This window comes from Leptinotarsa decemlineata, unplaced genomic scaffold (assembly GCF_025532065.1).
Source record: "Leptinotarsa decemlineata unplaced genomic scaffold, Ldec_3_MD MMD2_tig00026282_RagTag_RagTag, whole genome shotgun sequence".
NCBI lineage: Eukaryota > Metazoa > Arthropoda > Insecta > Coleoptera > Chrysomelidae > Leptinotarsa > Leptinotarsa decemlineata.
This window is the reverse complement of record NW_027412668.1, coordinates 21,119,678-21,131,142: the sequence shown is the minus strand read 5'-3', so window position 1 is coordinate 21,131,142 and position 11,465 is coordinate 21,119,678. Positions and strand designations below refer to the sequence as shown.

The window sequence follows — 11,465 nt, the reverse complement described above, 5'->3', positions numbered from 1 at the left end:
ATTCAATTTGTTCCATCAACACAAAGAGGAGTTTATTGGAGCGCAAGTGAAGCTCATTTAGGAAAGTTACCGAGACTAACCCAACAAGTAATAGTGTTTGAACGAGTAACGGGTGTTACAATTCACAATTATCATGAAATTGTGTTTCCTAATTTAATGAAGTAGAATTTTCATTCATTATTTGAATAAATGAAGACAAAAGTAAAATTTTATATCTTTGGGGAAAAAAACGTTATAACTATATAAATGTAATAGTGAGTCAGCGGATTCATATTTCTTCAAAAAAACAAATGTCCAGAAACATTTGACACAATTTTATTTGAAAAATTTATTCGATAAACATTATTTGTATGGTGTTTGAGGACCCGACATTTTCTTTTTCAAATTTTACCACTTCTAGAAAATTCCACGTATCACAGCGGGTAATGAAAATGAACCTATACAGGGTGTTTATCAAAAATGCGGTAAAAAATTAAGGGACTATTTCTTGTGCTATTCTAAGGATATTTGATATTGATCATTGTTAGGTGTCATACAAGGATTTTCATATATGTTGAGTTTTTAATAACTAACATTAGTGTATTTTGATGAAGTGTATGTTTTTGAAGCATTATAATTTGCCATAATTTACTCTTTCTCACTATATCATGACTAGCTTTTTGCCAGGATTTTTTTTGTTTTTCAAAACTTCAATGCATTTCCGGGATACTTACTTTACTTACTTACTTACTTACTTTACTTACTTACTTCACGGGATACTACTTATTCTTTGTCAATAACGTCTAACAACTACGAACTGACCTACAAAATGTATACTCTAAGGGATCTCATGAAATTAAAGGAGAAATGTACGATAATGTCCTGAAAAAAACATAATTCACTCAAAATTGAGTATTGTGAAGAAAAACAGTTCATTTCAATGGCAAATAATTACAGAGTGAATTATTTAATATCAGGAGCGTGACTGACTTTCATTATATTGGAAAGATGTGTTAAATTCACCTTTTTCTATGGGAATGTTATTAAAAAAACTTGAAACATGAAATATGAAATTTAAATTTAGACACCATTATTTTGAAAAAGTTATACAATGTCTCATCATAAGGTAGAGTATGAACATCTTGATATTGTATATATATATATATATATATATATATATATATATATATATATATATATATATATATATATATACAGGCTGATTCACGGTGGATGGCACATTAGACGTTTCTGGTGAACCAGACAACGGATCACTTTGAAAATTTAATGAAGGGCATATTCGGACATTCTCTAGCCAACTAAAATATTTTCGACAATGCGGTGTTGCCGCTTCTATTAGAAAGCATATATACAGAGTGTTCCATTTTTCAAATGGAACACTCTGTATATAATATTATTTTTGGAATCTCCAACAATTGCTCGACAACTTTTCTTGATATTGCCCTATACCTATCTGTTACCGTTTTCGAAATAAAAATTAATTTCAATTTTTTTCTTCGAAAATCATGACTTCTAAAAATGCCGATATCTTTTAGTTAAGAAGTACTATGATATCGAAATTTGGTTTGGAGTTAGGTGATACTTGGACACTTTCCACACGTCAGCCTAATCTCCGTTACTTCAATACAGGGTGGTAAAAAAATACAGTTTTTTCGTTTGCTTGAAAAAGTTGCTGAAATTTGATTATTTTAAATGGAACACCCTGTATATTATTGAAACTTCGGAAAGCTGCTGAAATTTGCTTTCTTTCTATGTATATCATACCTATACCTAACTAGTCCAGTTTCGGACTTATGAACATTTATTTGTGAAAATGTCCCTTCAGAATGGTATTTCCATTCGGTATTTGGTAAGCAGGCCATGATTACTATTTGACAGTAGCGTTGTGACATTCTCCTAATAATATCGACATTTTCGTCACTTCAGAAGTTGCAAATACCTTCAAAACGATGGAACAAACTATTCAAACGAAGTTCTTATGAATTTGTTTATTATTTTTGGACAGTGTGACAAAATTATCAGCAGAACATGTAGAAAGTTCAATGAAATGTATCCGAATCTACCGCCAATGAACCTCAAGAAATTTATACGAATTCAGAACAATTTCAATAAGTTTGGATAAACTTTAAAAAAGCACCAAGCAACTTGAAATTGGAAATATTGATATGAATAATTATAAAAAAGTAAAACAATCATGTGGAATATTTCAAAATATGTTCGAATCGCTGGCCGTTCACTTCCAAGCACTTTAAAATGCGGGTGTTGACTGCTTTCGTGGTGGCAGATCTGATTTCATTGGGATCCAAATCTTCAAATGTTTGGGCAATCCTTTCTAACAATTCATCTCTCGAACGCACGGGTATTTTGTAAACTTTTTCTTTAAACATTCCCCACAAATAAAAATCTAATGGATTAAGATCGGGTGATCTCGCTGGCCAATTCCATGGTCCCAAGCGCCTCATCCACCGATCGTTAAATAGTCTATCCAGTTCTGCGCTCACTTCTCTTCTGCAATGTGCAGGAGCTCCGTCTAGTTGGTACCAACAGTTTCGATAATCTTCGAGCGGCAGATTATCCACGAAACTGTCTACAGTATTCTCCAAAATATTCAGGTAGCTTCTGGATGTTAATGACTCCTCGTATATCACGTACCTCAATTTGTTGTCCATCAACATGCAGAAGACATTAAAACTAAATTTTTCTTGAAATCCGGCTTCTTTTGTGACGTGAGGATTTTCACTGGACCAATAATGACGATTTTTTCTATTGAAAATCCCTTCTCTCGAAAATTTCGATTCATCAGTCCAAATAATTTTATTTAAAAAAAGTGGATCTTCTTGAATGCGTGTCAACAACATTTCACAAAATTCTACTCTCTGTTGAAGATCTTGAGGCTTCATTGCTTGAATTTTGGTGAATTTATAATCATGCATTTTATGTCTTCGCAAGATTCTTTGAACCGATGAATATTTTATACCCAAATCTTCTTCAGCACTTCTTATCGATGACTCGGGAAATGCGTGAAAATATGCTAAGACATTAATCTGGTTGTCTTCGAAAGTTACGGGTCGAGGCAAGTTTCTTGGTGCTTTTAAAGTTGATCCAAATGCATTGAAATTGTACTGAATTCGTATAAATTTCTTGAGGTTCATTGGCGGTAGATTCGGATACATTTCATTGAACTTTCTACATGTTCTGCTGATAATTTTGTCACACTGTCCAAAAATAATAAACAAATTCATAAGAACTTCGTTTGAATAGTTTTGTTCCATCGTTTTGAAGGTATTTGCAACTTCTGAAGTGACGAAAATGTCGATATCATTAGGAGAATGTCACAACGCTACTGTCAAATAGTAATCATGGCCTGCTTACCAAATACCGAATGGAAATACCATTCTGAAGGGACATTTTCACAAATAAATGTTCATAAGTCCGAAACTGGACTAGTTAGGTATAGGTATGATATACATAGAAAGAAAGCAAATTTCAGCAGCTTTCCGAAGTTTCAATAATATACAGGGTGTTCCATTTAAAATAATCAAATTTCAGCAACTTTTTCAAGCAAACGAAAAAACTGTATTTTTTTACCACCCTGTATTGAAGTAACGGAGATTAGGCTGACGTGTGGGAAGTGTCCAAGTATCACCTAACTCCAAACCAAATTTCGATATCATAGTACTTCTTAACTAAAAGATATCGGCATTTTTAAAAGTCATGATTTTCGAAGAAAAAATTGAAATTAATTTTGATTTCGAAAACGGTAACAGATAGGTATAGGGAAATATCAAGAAAAGTTGTCGGGCAATTGTTGGAGATTCCAAAAATAATATTATATACAGAGTGTTCCATTTGAAAAATCATAGTTGCTACTGCTTTCTAATAGAAGCGGCAACACCGCATTGCCGAAAATATTTTAGTTGGCTAGAGAATGTCCGAATATGTCCTCCATTAAATTTTCAAAGTGATCCGTTGTCTGGTTCACCAGAAACGTCTAATGTGTCATCCACCGTGAATCAGCCTGTATATATATATATATATATATATATATATATATATATATATATATATATATATATATATAGGTATATATATATATATATATATATATATATATATATATATATATATATATATATTTATTTCAATAATAAATTTCACAAAAAGAATTTGAAGCTTTATATCTTCTATTAATTATATGCGAGCGCTTTCGACAGCTGGTCGTACTGTCTTTTAGGCACTCCTCAAACTGAACTTGTCATCCTGTCGTCTACCTCTTTATACGGTCCGAACGTCTCAACTCAGGTAAGTATTTCAGGTACTTTAGGTAAATTTTCCTGTATTTGTACTGCATCAGGTACTATTCTTTGTGTTAGATCTTCTCTAGGAATGTGTATGTTTTTGTTTAATATATTGAATGTGAGGTCTTGTTGAGTTTTGATTTGTACTTGTTCCTCGATAAGTGATTTATGACTGTTGAATTTATGGATGTTCAAGTTTTCCCAAATGTTCATGCGGTTTCCCTTGTTGACTTGTTTTATGAGTTTTATGTTCTCTGGTGGGGGGAAACTATGTTTGTTTTGTATGGCGTGTGTTGCTAGGTTTGATTTAGATACTATTGGATTTATGTATGCCTTTTTGTGCTCATTGTACCTTTGGATCAGTTCTTTCTTGATTTGGCCGATATAGAATTTGTTGCAGTCCGAGCATTGTATACTGTATATCCCGTTTTGGTCTTTGTCTTCTTCTTTTTCATAGTTGTTTATTTTTTGTGTTATCTTCGTGTTTGGCTTGTATGTAATGTTGATGTTCAGTGGTTTGAAGACGTTTGTTAGTTTTTTGGTTTGATGTCCTACGTACGTAAATGCTGTCCATCGTTGTGTTGTTTTGTCTGTTGGAACAGAACAAGGATCAAGCCACCCCAACAGACAAAACAACACAACGATAGACAGCATTTACGTACATAGGACACCAAACCAAAAAACTAACAAACGTCTTCAAGCCACTGAACATCAACATCACATACAAGCCAAACACGAAGATAACACAAAAAATAAACAACTATGAAAAAGAAGAAGACAAAGACCAAATCAAAACACAACAAGACCTCACATTAAATATATTAAACAAAACCATACAAATTCCTAGAAAAGATCTAACACAAAGAATAGTACCTGATGCAATACAAATACCTTTATATTTAATTTACCTAAAGTACCTGAAATACCTGAGTTGAGACGTTCTGACCGTATAAAGAGGCAGACGACAGGATGACAAGTTCTGTTTGAGGAGTGCCTAGAAGATGACAGTACGACCAGCTGTCGAAAGCGCTCGCAGATAATTAATAGAAGATATAAAGCTTCAAATGCTTTTTGTGAAATTTAATATTAAAATAAAAAACCGAAACACATGAAATGTAAATTATAATTTGACATTCTTTGACGTAAAAATGCCACCCCTACCTTCAACCCCCTTCTAATGACAGGTAGAACGAAAAAGAACTATGGATGTTAACGAAGTAGATGTTTAAAATTTTCACTGCGAACGTCTTGGCAACATCCTAATCTCAAATAAAACTGTCTTTTAACATTATTCAACGTATCATTCGTGACCGACCTAATCGGAAGCGTTATTCGTTCTTTCAAGTCATTCAAATTTGAAGGATTAGTTTTGTGCACATTGCCCTTCACATATCACCATAAAAAGAAATCTAATGATAAAAGATCAGGTGATCACGCTGGCCATTCAATCGATCCTCGCCTCCCTATCCACCGATTGGGAAATGCCATATCGAGGTATTGCCAGAAATTAACTTGATAATGTGGTGGTGCTTCATCTTGCTGAAACCATATAGTATTCACTGGAACTTGAGGGTTTCCTGGATCAGGATATGAATTTGCTGAACTAGGAATGATTTCATTTTGAAGTAGTGCCAAATAATTATCGCCATTCAAGTCGCCCTCAATGAAAATGGGACCAATGATATGGTTTTTTACAATCCCTGTCCAAACATTAACCTTTTGAGGGTATTGCGTGTGTTCTTTCATTCAGTGAGGATTTTCCGTTGACTAATAGCGGAAATTTTGCCGACTAGCACGACCGTTAAGAGACAAAGTACACTCATCAGGAAATATAACGTCTTCTAATTGGATGATATTGTTATTCAACATGTTCATTATTTGCTCACAAAAATAAGTGCTTCTATCAAAATCATCTTCTATGAGCTCCTGACTAGGTATCATTTTATAGGGATGCACTTTATTTTCTGTTAATATGTTTCTTATCAATTTATGGCTAACATTGAATGTAGTGGGTGCCTGTCTACTCGATGTATGTGGGTTTTCCTCAAACTCAAGCATCACATCAAATTTGAGTTCATCGGTCATTGCATTGGCAGCTGCTTTTTTGCATCTGCCCCACATGACCAAACAAGCGAAACTGCTTCTCTATTTTGCTTATTGTTCCTTGAGATATGGGCGGTGAATTAGAAAATTCCTCATGAAATAGGCGAGCTACTTCCTGTTGTGTTCGGGTTTTATCTCCGTATCCAATCATTTGTAAAACTATTATTTTATGCATTTCCGTTATTCTAACCATTTGCCAGACTTGAAGTTGACGAACTTCAAACTTAAATTCAAATACTGACAATTAATGCCGTAACATACAAGACAAGCTGACAAGGTGTTTGAAACTAACATTGTGACGAAAATTATTTACAATTTTTTAAAGGATACCATTTAAAAAAACATTGCTACGGTTTTTGCTTATTTTCTTATCATCAATACCTCAACATGAAATGAGTTTTGAGTATACTGCAATAAGTTTTGAGTGTATTTTATCGAATTTCAATAACCACATGGTTTTAATTTATTTTATCTTAATTGTTGCAACGACCTCGAAAGTGATAACATTTTTGAATAGAGAATGAAGAGACCTTTTAAATGATATATCACAAGCCTATACTTCCTATTTAAAAATTGTGGGTTCAACCCTGTCATACCATTTTCCCGTTGAAGTATGTAAAATCATTATTTAAATTTGACGTGTTTCGGGATTTTGTTAAAATATGTACCGTAACTGAAATAATGAACTTATTTTATTTGGCTTTTACACACTGTATATCGTAACAACTTAGTGGAAAACAAGTGGAAAAGAATTTAACAGTTGTAAGTATCTTGAAGAAATATGTTCTCATGGAAGTCATACAGTTTTCAAAGCCTATGAAATAACGTATTCAAAAACCACACGTTAATGTGAGATTTTCACTTGAAAGTGGCATGTGTTTGCCGAAAATTCCATAAATTTTGGATTTTTGGCAAAAAATTAGCTTCGGCAAACAAAAAAAAAGGTTCACCAGGATGGAAAGTACAAAGCAACTACCGAAGAAGAAGTCGAACCCATCTCGTCCACGTGTCGTCTCCTTTTTTTTACCACTCACCCTTGTGAAAAATTACACGTGATACAAAATACGTACTATCAAAAAGGAACAAGACGAGGTTGGTATATCACATCTGCAATGGAAGCATTTGATTACATATAGTAGTCGAATAATAATTTGAAAATTCAATAAAAGAGAATTGAAGATAAACACATTGATCACACAAACGAATCACGGAATATTCTTTTTAGAGCGGCAAATACTTCATACAAACTTTTTTCTCCATAAGATGGGACCACTGCCATTAACTAATTTAAATAAATCAGTAAATAGGCCTATTCAGCAATTTGCATTATTTGAGGGGCTTCTCTATATAAGCTGTCAAAACGTATTTCCGCTCAGTATTCAAAGTTGCTATGACTCTGAGGCTGTGTAATGTGCAAGTGAGACACTAAGGTGAGTTGGAATAATAAAACTAATCTAAACTTCTTTTTCGTTTCTGAAGGTTTTGTACTCAAATATTTTTTTAACACACATATTAAAACAAGTTGAAAATTGTCAAAAATTATATTTACTCAGGAAATTTTGTAGAAGTATCATTTAAATGATTATAGATTCGTGCATCATATATATGCATCATATATATACCTACCTAGACATATGAAAATCCGATACTGAAATACTCTATCATTTTTTTAATAGAATCTAGAAGTGTGGATAAACATTTGTTTGCTACTGGAGTTTGTCATTTACGAAAATATTTTCCACTACTGATGATAGATATTATTTCAATTGTCGTAAGGAGAGTGGAACGTACTCGTATCATTGATAATGTTACTATACTTTTTCTCAATTTCACATAAACCTAGTTTATGAGTGGCTATTGAAGTGATGATTTGGATAATTTGTTTTCCCAGACATATGGTGATAAAATCAACATATCTATTTCATTTGGAAATACTTGAGTATTTAATTTTTGGCACCCAACTTTTGATTAAATAACTACCCTTATATGCTACGATTGTCAATCCCCTTTATCACTGATGTTGGACGTGAAATATGGTTTCTTTCTTTATGAAATTGTCATTTTCATAACCAAAATACTGAAAAAAATTCAATGCTATATACACTGCCTTCAAACTCGACTGTTTATAACTCGTGATGCACTGTTTGGAACCTTGATGTAGTAATGAATATTATTAAACCGTTATTTCAACACCTCGACATGTGTTTCGACCACCAAGTGATCATCTTCAAGAGGAAGATCAAATCAAACATACTTATAATGTTTTCCTTATTTATACCATATATACCTCTTCTAGGTAGGTATCTGCGTCTCAAGTGTCTTGAATTAATTTCACAATATTGCCTTATCTACTAGTCTTGAATTATTTTACAATGTGTCGTTATGTAATAGTCACGTAAATCTAATAATTAAAATATTATTTCAACAAGCTATATACTAAACTGCTGATTTTTCAGGTCTTCCATATTTTAAGTGTTTCAAGTGTTCCTTGTATCTTATTTTAATAGATCTTTTTGTCTGTCCATAATATTTTGCATTGCAGTCCTTACATTTAATTTCATGAATTCCAGACTTTTCCGAATTCTCGACTTTGTCTTTTGGGTTTCCTAGAAGGCTTTGTAGTATATGACTTGGTTTAAAAACCACCTTCATACCTAGTTCCTTGAAAATCTTTCCAAAGTTCTTCGTGTATTGGTGGTAAGGAACTGATACAAGGAACACAGCACACTTAGAATATGTAAGACCTGAAAAATCAGCAATCGCCCATCATATTTTGCAACAAAACCATTCCATATACTTTAGTTCAAGATTAGTTAATAACAACAGGCATCTAGATGCCTATATAGCTTGTTAAAATAATATTTTAATCATTAGATTTGCCTGACTATTACATAAGGACACATTATAAAATTAATTTAAGACACTTAAGACGCAGGTATATACCAAGAAGAGGTATCTATGGTACAAATAAGAATAACATTTTAAGTACGTTTAGTTTGATCTCCCTCTTGAAGATGATCACATGGTAATCGAAACACGTGTCGAGGTGTTAAAATAACGGTTTGGTGTTGGGAAAAAACTCCAGTAATATTGTTTATGACCTAAGGAAAATTATGAAGAATATGAAGTGTTGAGTAAGTTTCATTCAGTTTCTCAGAAATATTTTCCATTTTATTTCTTCCTTGGATGCTCATGGATCTATGTATTCTTCATGTTCATTTATCTATATTAAAATTGTGAGACACTGTTTTTGTGTATTCAGTTTAAATGGTTCTTTATGTAACATACTTTAATGAGTCGTTAATAATTATTAACGACATAGATTATAATCTATGATTTGGATTATATCGTTTCCAAATTTTACTCCTTTTCAATTTATTTTTTCATCAATTCATCATAACTGTCATGGTATACGTTGAAATTTTTAGTGATACATGTGTTATTTGATTATACACTAGAAGTATATTTCGGACTTCACCAATATAATCATTTCAATAGATTACCTGCCTTTTAATTCATTTGTTATCGCTACCGAGTCCTACATTCGTCTACTATTTCACAATCAAATCGAATACATAGTTTCTATTGACTGTTAGTGCTTGCTCTATTTGTAAGATACACTTTTTAAGTTCTGAAACAGGTCTGGCCAACCGAATCATTCCTCAGTAAGTTTCTTTTTTATGATTCATTGGACGAAAATGTGTTTCGAGAAACCTTTTACTTAGGTTAGGTTAGGTCCAAAGTGAGTGGGTCTATTCGACCCTCCACCACAACACACAAGGGTTTATTGTGTCTCACACCTATTCACTCGGCATTCGACCAAATGAACCCAGCTTCTTAACGAAGCCGATTGGTTTGTATGGTGAGTGGTCTTTCAGGTCAGATGGTGAGAGTACGGATCTGCCGAACTCTTAGAACCTGATTCGGTCTCCAGCGGGGCAGGCACGAAGTATGTGCTCTGCTGTTTCATCATTTTTCAAACAGAGGCGACACACACTGTCTTCTGACAGTCCGAGTCTCTACATAAGATGATTCAAATGACAGCGATCTGTAAGAAGGCCTGTTAGGCATCGTAGTTCATCCTTACTGTAGTCCAACAACAGTTTGATATCAAACTTCGCCTTGGAGTGAGTTAATCCTGGAAGATTCTGCCAGTAGTCCATAAATCTTGTCATCCAGGTGTTAGGTCTTTGTTTGGCAAAGCCCAAAGTGATGCCAATGACAGGTTCTGGTCACGAGGCTGTTTGCAACACCTTCCTTTGCAAGGGAGCCAGCAGACTTAATGTCCTCCAGGCCAGTATGGCCAGGAATCCTGACCAGAGACAATATGTTGAGTCTTCCTATCGAGGAGAGTCGGTTTTGGCAATTAGCTACCAATTTAGACGTTGCTCGGTACGAGCCAAGAGCTTCCAACGCGGCTTGACTGTTCGAGAATATTTTATTGACTTGTGTATGGGGTTGGATTCGTCCACACATAATTCAATAGCATAAATTTCAACATATTACTTACTCTGTTTCGTATTCAATACTTACTCTTTACTTTGAATTCAATTAAAAAAAAGTCCTAGTCAGCCACCCCTCTACAGAAAAACCCACATAACAAAAACTTCAAATTCCAATAATGGTCGAGTTTCACTTTATTTCTTAGGTCTTGCAATTCTGTATTCAACCATATTAAATTTTTGACTCTACAACTATAAGCAGTGTCAGATATCTTTTAGGTTTGTATTCAATTTTGAATCAGACAGTGAAACTGAAGAGAAAAAAATTTGTTTGAAGGTGGTTGACAAAGATTCATGGTGAATTTCATTAGTTCGGACTCCCATTGTCTAATATGAATCTACTATGAAAGAACATTCTTTCTAAATCTAAATCTAATTTTTTTATTTGTTCTTTCGTAGATTTCGAATCATAGTAGAATCATATTAGACAATGGAATTCCGAACTAATGAAATTTAGAAGAAATTAATTCATCAAATGTTCGAACTGAGTATCATTAATTTGCATAGAATGGTATAAAAAAAGTTTTTGTTTTCTGCCTTACCTTCTGCCTTATTAGGTATC

General features: G+C 33.4%; 1 protein-coding gene across 1 annotated transcript in view; it reads left to right on the top strand.

The window, feature by feature from the left end:
- Window positions 1-7,673: 7,673 nt before the first annotated feature.
- LOC111507075 (juvenile hormone esterase) overlaps window positions 7,674-11,465 on the top strand; it is a 33,795-nt gene continuing 30,003 nt past the window's right edge. The window contains exon 1 of the mRNA XM_074180027.1: window positions 7,674-7,831. The gene's annotated coding sequence lies outside the window, so the exon portion shown is untranslated. The remainder of the gene's footprint in view (window positions 7,832-11,465) is intronic.